The 8,961-nt window shown below is 44.6% G+C and overlaps 1 protein-coding gene across 1 annotated transcript in view; it reads right to left on the bottom strand.

Moving 5' to 3' along the window:
* Positions 1–1,111: 1,111 nt before the first annotated feature.
* The window catches only part of PURG (purine rich element binding protein G), a 29,739-nt gene continuing 21,889 nt past the window's right edge, over positions 1,112–8,961 (bottom strand). Inside the window, exon 3 of the transcript XR_011970782.1 lies at positions 1,112–8,912. The gene's annotated coding sequence lies outside the window, so the exon portion shown is untranslated. The remainder of the gene's footprint in view (positions 8,913–8,961) is intronic.

Raw genomic sequence — 8,961 nt, 5'->3', positions numbered from 1 at the left:
GAATCCTTGGAATAATTCAATCTCTACAGAGGAGTACAGATGCTGAATTCTTAGCATCCACTGAACAGACCTGAAAAGAGGCTCCTCCCACTTACTCCAAGCTTCAGCTCTAAGGGAGACAGAGAAAGCAAAGTCCCAGCAAGGTTTGAGTCTCTAGAATTGTGTCATCACAGAATGACAAGTGTGGCTGAGGAGGTTGGTGTTGTCAGGCCGAGGAGCTGGGGAAGTCCTTGGCCCTCCTACTTCCTTCAGAACAAGTCATCCAAGTCTCTGGACCAGGTGAGTCCTGACAGAGTGGCCTGGTCTTGTCCCCAGGACACGTGGCCCTCTGTGCTGGCCTTGGTGAGCCTCTAAGTTGCTTGGTCACAACTAAGTTGCTGCAGCTGGACGCTGAGTTGGCACCATGGGATAGCATTGACACCCTCATTCAGGTTCTTGGGATAGTCCTGGAGACATGGGACCTTCACCAGAGAAAGAGTGGGGACGTTCCCTTCCAGCCAACGCCCCTCTTCAGAGTACTAGATGATGGTGCCACCACCGAGTCATGACAACCTGGATTTCCTGGCAAGTTCACTCCCTCTATTCCTTCTCCCCACCCCTGCTTCTCCCAAGAGAGAAGTTGAGGCCTAAAGAAGGAGCGACCTGGACATATTCTTTTGTCAGTCCTGAGTCATGTGGGGTCCAGGCCACTGGGGAACATGGTAGTGACTAGACAATTTACAGACTCGAGAATGAGTCCTTTGTAGTATTCTTGGGTTCCGTTCCCAGTATCTGATGTTCTGTTTGAGTGTTCTCATGGGAACTGAGGACCCTTTTCCTCTTTTCATTTTTGGTGAGACCTACATAGGAGCCAATTCTGTTCCCCAAGGGAAAGACTGGATTGGGGCACAAGACATCGAGGCGTTCCTTGAGAAAGCTGTATGGCCGAATCCAGCAGGATTGGTGGGGGGAAGGGGGAAGGAAGGGGAATGGTTGATTTTTAAGACTTAGTATCTGAGGTCAGAAATTCCATTAATTATAGTGAGGATTGGGATGCAGCCTTCCAAATGATTTCCATGAACGATGCTTTTATAAAAATATTATAAGAAATAAACAGGCCACGCTGCTTGACTACGGGTAAGCAAATTTATTGTAACAGGACAAATATTGTGAAGAACAAGAATATGCAAATTTGGTTGACAGCAGGGGTAACTATCTGATTCCATTTCAACAGATACAAATCTAGGGGTGTGTGTATGTGTGTATATATATATATATTTTCCCCCCACAAAAGCAGCTCATATGTTCTCCAATACCCCCCAGGAGCAGATCTGATTTGGCCTGAAGGGTAACCACTTAAGGCTTCCACCAACCTCTGCTCACCATCTTGCCAGTGGAGGTGTCTTCTACAGGAAAGAAACAATTCTTTAGCAGCCCTCTGACCTTCTAGCATTGTGTGTGTATGTGTTGAGCATGTGTGTGTGTGCACAGACGCAAAAGGGCAGAAATAAAATACCTGTAGGAGGGGTGGATATTAGAAACTCTCGATTTTTCATTTTTAAAAGAAGGAGTCAGAAAAACAGACCCATTTCTCCTCTTGACCTTTTCTGTTTGGATACAAGAGGGCAGGGCCATAATAGCCTTTTAAAGACTGACTCCTTGAAGTTGTCTGCGGTTCTTTTAAACACATATAAGCAAAGAACCGTAACAGCTTGGGACCATGCTTTCCATAGCTCTCCTTGACCATTCTCTGCATCCAGGCACGTTGTGGCCTTTCCAGGTCCACCACTTGAAGGCCAGACTTCATTTGCTCTGAAGGTCACTCTGAGGTCTGGTGAATCACAAGTGCGCACATTGACCATTCTGCTAGATGCCCTGCCCAGCTGGGGCAGCTCCAAGCCTGAAGTGTGTGGGAGGTGCTCTGACCCTGCTGGGCCCTTCTACACTGACCCAAGGCCTTCATGAACTTCTCTTGGTTATTTTCTTTGCCATATTTTAGACTCAGGCAACTGTGGACATCCCTCATGTCAAAAGGCAGCTGCCACCTGCCTGCTGCCACTGCTGTGCTAACAGAGGAGGCCTTAGGAGTTTCAAAGGTCCCAGTCCTGCCTTCTCTCCCCAGACTTGCTTTCCAACCTGAAGGAGGAGTGTTCACTCTCCTGGTAAAGTGCACCGAAGGCCAACCAGATTCAAAGCTTTTGTGAAGGGCATGTCCCAGAGGGTGCTCAGGAGGACCATCCTCTAGCTTTGCATTGGAGCTGAGCTGCTTTCTGAAAAAGCAATCCAAACCCCCCAGATCACACACGCATATATACACACACGTACACACACACACATACGCACACAGAGCGCACTGTATTCGATTGTCAATGACACGCCAAAACAAATTCAAGTCTGACATTTGTTTTACATCATACAAACGGATGAGAGGATTTTAAATTGCAAGCTCTGTTCCACAAGTACACAGTTAGCATCCACAAAAGCACCATTGGTTACAGAAGGAGTAAATAGCACCACAGAGTTTGAGGACCTAACTGTTCACAGGCATCACTGAAACACGTGAACGAGGGAAAGGGGGCAGAATAAGGTCCAGAGCCTTGTAAAAACAGGGCAAGGCGACTGATGCATTTTCCATTCACAGCAGCAGCTGCTAACCAGTGAGAACCTGGAAGGTGTGGTACATGATAGCTGAGACATGGAACCCCAAAGTGGAAATGCTCCTCCTTCCGAGGAGACAACTGACAGGATCTTGTTCCTCTTTGAAATGGAGGGTTATATATTTACAGGCTCTCTTTTCTCTTCTACCTTTGTGCTGCTAGATGTCCATTCAAAAGCTAACATATTTAATGGGAAAACAAAAATGGACTAAAACTATTCCCTCTGTCCCAGGCTACTTCAACATGGCGGACAAGGCCTGTGATTGGTGACCATGGCCAAACCCAATGTCAACAGGCCTGATCAATTTACTTTTTCTTGGGGAAGATAATAAGCAAAGATGGGAGGGGAGAGGGTACAATCAGCTCTGTTCCATCTTCTCATTTGTGGTCTGTACAAGAGAACTGTGAGAGGCCAGAGTCAGGTCATGGGACCTCTCTTTCCCTTCCAGAAGGGCTGTGGACATTTTACTCAGCTTAAGGACTAACAGTGATCTAAAGGAGGGTAAGGTATTTTAAAGAGAGTAATACAGATTATAGCCACAGTGGACACTGAGAACTTACACTGATTTTACAGATAAAATTTCTATCAAGAAATGATGTATGAAGCCTTGACTTAAGTATTTCTGTCCAGTTTCAACATACTGTAAGATACAGCATGAGAAATGGGTAATTGGGATGGACAGAAGATAACAGATTTAGAGCTGAAAGCAAACTCCAAGGGCCCATAGACCAACCCCCTTACTTTGCAGATGAGAAAACTGAGACATTGCGGGGTTCAGTGCCTTGCCCGAGGTCACAGGCAGGAAGCTGCAGAATAGGGGATTCAAACTCAGGTCCTCTGACTCCAAATCCTGGGCTTTTCTCCTCATGTAGCACGTGGCTTCTCTGAACACATAGGGGCAAAGAAAAATGCCAAGGGGAACACACTTGCACAACAACAGATTATTTCTTAGGCAGGTATGTGTATATAAATTTTGCATTTATATTACAGTTTTGGAAAAGACCAGGGCTTATTGGGAAAAAATGCTAAGTCAGGGCAGCTGCATACTTAGGTTCTAATTACATAGTGAAATACATTGTGTGAAAACCAAATTGATTTCATACCCAAGTTAACAATGGTTTCTTTATAATTTTTCTATCATTAACACAGTTTGGTTCTCACCATTATTTAAGTTCTATTTAGATCCAAACCTTCACAACAATAAGTGATAAGCAAAATTTCCTAAGAAAAATGGGAACCATTCCAGATGTTTGAGGAGTCTCAGTCAGCATCACAAAGTATTCCATAGAGTTTATAATAAAGATCAATCATACTATGGCTTACTACCTTTGGTTTAATACAGCTTGCCCCGCCTCCCCCCCCTGCAAAAAAAACCTCCCCACCAAAAACTCTGAAAGCATTTCCCAAGATTGCTGCTACCAAACCAAATGGAGCCCAAACTCAATGAATTTGCCTAATGGCTAACAGGCAGACTGCTGCGTGATAAACTTGACCCATTTCAGGGTCACTCATAAAGCTGGTAACTATGATCCTGTTTTCACATTTAACAGGAGTGAAGAAGAGGGGGGTGTCACAGACAATGGCAGTCCTAACGCTACAGCACAATGCTGGGCCACCAAAGAAAAGGAATGTTTAAACGAACACTCCCAGAACACAACCAGGTGACAACAACCAAATTTGTTCCTTCTGAAACATCTTCTAGCAAGAAAGTTCTTGGCTAAAAGTTAACTGCTCCTCCTGGAGACAAGAGGAGGCTTGGCTTGGTTGTGGGAGGAAGCAAATAAATGTCTTCATCTTCGGACAAATGCGTCTTGTGGGCACCCGCCTTATTTCCTTAGCATGACCTTGCTAGGACTGCCTGCTGCCCACTCATGCTCACTGCAGCTCCGCACTGCCAGCTGGGAGACAGTCAACCATGCAGAATGCATGGCTGATCTGGTTAAGTTTTGGGGTCACATGGTAAAGCATCAAGGCAAACAAAAACGTCATCGCGCTGGGTAGGCTAGCGTTTGGTCAGTCGTTCAAGACAGGAGAGCATCGTTTTTCAATGACTGAATTTATTTTTTCTTAGTAAACAATTCTAAAAAGGGTTAAGGTAATGAAATGCCACTGACTTTTCCCCATTTTCCTCCCTGATAGGTGATGTGCTCCTTTCCACTTTCTTCTTTCCATTTGACTCATGTAGTCCTTTTAGCTGCCCATGGAAGTCTACAGCACAATCATTTTGATTTATGTCTAGAAGTCTTAGCTAGCATATGCTTCTATAAGTGATTTTAGAAAAACTGAAAGACTACGGCAAACCTATTAAAGAATAAAGAATGCCTCAATTGAATCTAGGCAGATTCTAGGCCAAGAAAAAGTGCCTTTTCTTCCCGGTAAATCCCTTTTTTTTTTTTTTTTGTACCCAAAGAGCATTTTAAGGCTTGATGAGAAACTAAAGAAGCAAGGTCAGTGGTGTAACTAGCATAGTTTTGAAGGGTCTAATTTGATTTGAACTTTTGGTCCACATTAAAGTCACATACAACCCGACAAGATTGTAATTCTCCAAGTCATTTCTGGAAGGATGAGGGACACACACACACACACACACACACACACACACACACACACACACTCACACTCACACTCACACTCTCTCTCCCACGTAGAAGCTATTTGCTGAACACTCTTTTGCTTGCTACAAAGTACAAATGTTGACTGTTATTGCCACCTGGTCCATTTTTCTATCCATTCCAACAATCTGTAGGAATGTTTTCTCATTTGAAATAAATGTGTTGTCTTAAACGAGAAAGCCCCGAGTGAAAGGACATTCAGTGTCTAATTGCAGGCACGACGAATGCTTTTTATTGCAACAGTTTGTGCGTAATCTCAACGGCGACCTCGCTCACTCAATTCGCAAGCCGTCTTCAGCACCATCAACCTTGATCCGACAATAAGCTCTGCCCCTTCCCCTCTCCACTTTAACAATCTAGCTTGGTCCTTTCCTCCTCTGTAAAAAGCAGGGCTAATCCATGACCACAGATTGCTCCAATTCCTATGAGGGTCCCTATGTTTCTTTGGTGTTGACTAGATTTTCCTTTAGGACTGTGTCGGTAGGCTTGGCTGTCTTGGTGGCCCCTGGCCCACTGGTTACCAAACACTCAGTTATAACAAACAGAAGCTAAGAAAATGCATGTTTGGGGGTCCTTTTCCCAGCAAGCACTTCAAGTCAGACATCAGCAAGACAGCATTCATTTCAAGAGCTTTTTCCATGCTCAGTGAATGGCTTTTAAATATTCCCCAAGTCAAACGCTGAAGAACTGGGATGAGAGTGTGGGAAGGAACAGTCCTATAAAGAGGGAAGGAACAGCAAAGGAATGCGCAGTGTCTCAGGGAATGGAGAAGGAAGGAGTTTCCTGGCCTGACCCATAGACAGACACCCGGACAAGGACTATCCCTGAATGGCTGTTTGGGCAGCTCAGCTCAAGGGGAGGAGAGAGGGACAATTCCATGTTCTGTCACCAAGGTGCACGGTGCTCATGCTACATTTCTTAGTTGTGCAATGACAAATCTGTCTACAAGCAGGTGGTTTACATCTTTTTTTTTTTTTAACATCGCTGAATTGTAATTTCACCAGTCTAGTATAAGACAATTTCCAGAAAATAATTACAACTTCCAAAAAATAACACAGCTTTTCATAACATTTAAAGATCTTTGCTTCCGTGATTATTCAGTTCCTAATTTAACTCCTGCATCCTTGTAACGCCTGGAAATCATCATTAAGAGCTGTTTTGGCAAGCTTCTTGAATATTCTGACATAGAGATTCTAGAAGAGTCTCATGAAAGACCCCTTTTCCCACAATGGCTTATAGCTAGTCAATTTTTAGCATACTAATTATACATTAAGCTTGTGTTTGCACTCTCCCCTCCCCTTTTTTTCTTCAGCAGATTAGACACAAATAAAATAGGGCTGTAAGATGCAGGGTCAGGCATTAGCCCCTTCACTCTGACAGCTCATTCCTAAAAAGGGAAGCCAAGTCAGTATGTTTTTGAAAACACTGGTTATTAGTCTTTATGAATGAAGCATTTTCATAGCTCATCAGTGGAAAGGTATAGTCCAGTAGTGAAGGCAGTGTAGATTGTGAACCAAGCCTTAAGAATGGGAACACCGCATGGGAACTCTTCATGTGAATGAATCTTAGAAATTGGGGAAGAGGTCAACAAGGAAAGGTCCCTTGTAAGTATTCTGCAAAGAGAAGGTGCATAGGCATGATGCTTAGCTGTGGATTTCTGAGAGAGAAGAGGGGAAGGGGGAGGTCTGTAAGTCCCAGAGCACTAGCCTAATAATTCTCACATGGCTGGAGAGGATAGGACTGTGATGTACCTAGGATCCAGCAGGACCTCTTCCTAGAACATACCAAGGGACTCCCAAGTCCTGGTGGCTACCAAGTGACTCTCTCCTTTCTATGAAAAGAATTTGGATTTGGTGGCAAACTCACTAAGGATGCTGGCTAAGCACTAGGCACTGTCTGGTTCCTGGACTCAATCTGGCCAGGTGGCAAGGACGACATCACAAAAGATGAGACAAAGTGGGATGAGAGAGCTTATTTTCAGGAGGTGAGGTGGGGGAAGGAAGGAAGAAAAGAAGAAGGGAAGGCTTCCTAGAGAAGCCAGCACCTAAGTGAGTCCTTGAGGGCTCAGAAGACTGCCCATGTTAACAGACAGGCACTGAGTCAGGAGATGATCAGAGACCAGCTTGGAAATCTGATCGGCTACAGCCCAGGACGAATGTTTGGGTTTACGGAGAAATCAAGCTGGAAAAATTGGTCACAGCAATGGCACCGAGGGCCTCATAGGTTCGACAGAGCAATCCATAATGTATATTCTTGGCCGTGAGGGAGGGATGTGACTACAGATGTGCACTGGAAAGTGTTTTTGTGGCTCTGCGAAGGATGGACCAGAATAGGCCAGTTTGAAGGCTACCATTACAGTCAAAGCAAGAGGTCATTCAGGATGACTACATAAAAGGCAGAAGGAAAAAACTGGGAAGCCACCTGCTTTGTTTGACTTTACGAAGTGCAATTTAGAACAACACAAGTAGTGCTTCACAGCCTTGCTCCTCAGGGAGTAACCTTCGCAAAGGAAATCAGGTCAGATCAGAGCAGGCCTGAGCAACCGTGTTAGAAGCTTGGGGAAACAAAACACAGACACAAGCTTCAGTTAAGGAAAAGAGAATCACTACTGAGTCCTAGCAACATTTCAGAGGATGTTACTGAGGATGAGAAGAAAATCCCTAACTGGTGAACATAACCCGGGCCTATGCAGGAGAAATGAGGATTAATTCCAACATGTAAATAATTGGTATTGACCAAGAATTTCCTGTACCCCCTGACAAGCTTCTTGTATGCCCCCCAAACCACCTGTGGACCAAAGATTCCTGAACAGTCAAGAGCAGCCTTACTTGTATGGGGAGGGCATCCATGGTGCTTGGGAGTGAGTTGTCTTTTGCTTCAGACGTCTGACCGCTGCAAAGCCTGGTTCTAACCCCATAACACTCATGAGAAAGAGTCACCATGCTCTATCGTTTAAGGCTAAATGAGGCTGGGAAACTTACTTAGCCAACGTAACCTGCTCTCCAGTGGCATTAACAAGGTGAGACGTGACATTCAGATGTCTGATGAAGAGGACTTATCGTATTCAGAATTAAATTTGGTCTTTTTTAGCAGGGTTTCACCAGGGATTCTGACACAAGGGCATATTGGGATATTGGTTAAAAGCAGGTGTTGGAGAAAATTTTACCAATGGTTATCCTGCTAAAGCTCTGGTACGCTTCAGGTTAAGAACTGGGGACATTTCTTTTAATAAAAAATAATTATTAAGAAAGTGAACAAACATTAATTTTCTCTCCCTCTTCCACCTGGTTGTATCTCTTAACATAGGATTTTAAAATGATGAATGTGTACAGTAGCTCGATGGCTACATTTCTGGTTCTTCAATGTCTATGGGCATAGTCCTCTTTCTCCTCTCCATACTGGTGGTAATGCCAGCTGCTTATGGCAGAGAAGAGGATTTCTTTAGTCCCTTGAAACCCTATCTTCCCTGCAAGAATTCAAGAAAAGATGGCGCCGCAGCATTAGCTCTTTGCGAAGGCTACTTGTTGATGGTGTGTGGAAGATGTACTGCATGTCTCCATCCCGCATCCGCACTGATTCCTGTGTTCCGCTTCTGCTCTGCAGGCAGGTGGATCACAAGGCCCAGCTGTCAAGGCCACTTCAGGATGTCCTCTCGGCATCACCCTGAGGAGCATTGCAAACCTGAGTCCCTCACCCTTTCTAAGTGTTTGAC

Source organism: Notamacropus eugenii, chromosome 7, assembly GCF_028372415.1.
Source record: "Notamacropus eugenii isolate mMacEug1 chromosome 7, mMacEug1.pri_v2, whole genome shotgun sequence".
NCBI classification, from domain to species: Eukaryota; Metazoa; Chordata; class Mammalia; order Diprotodontia; family Macropodidae; genus Notamacropus; species Notamacropus eugenii.
Note: the sequence above shows the minus strand (reverse complement) of the source record. Positions and strands in the feature narration are given on the sequence as shown.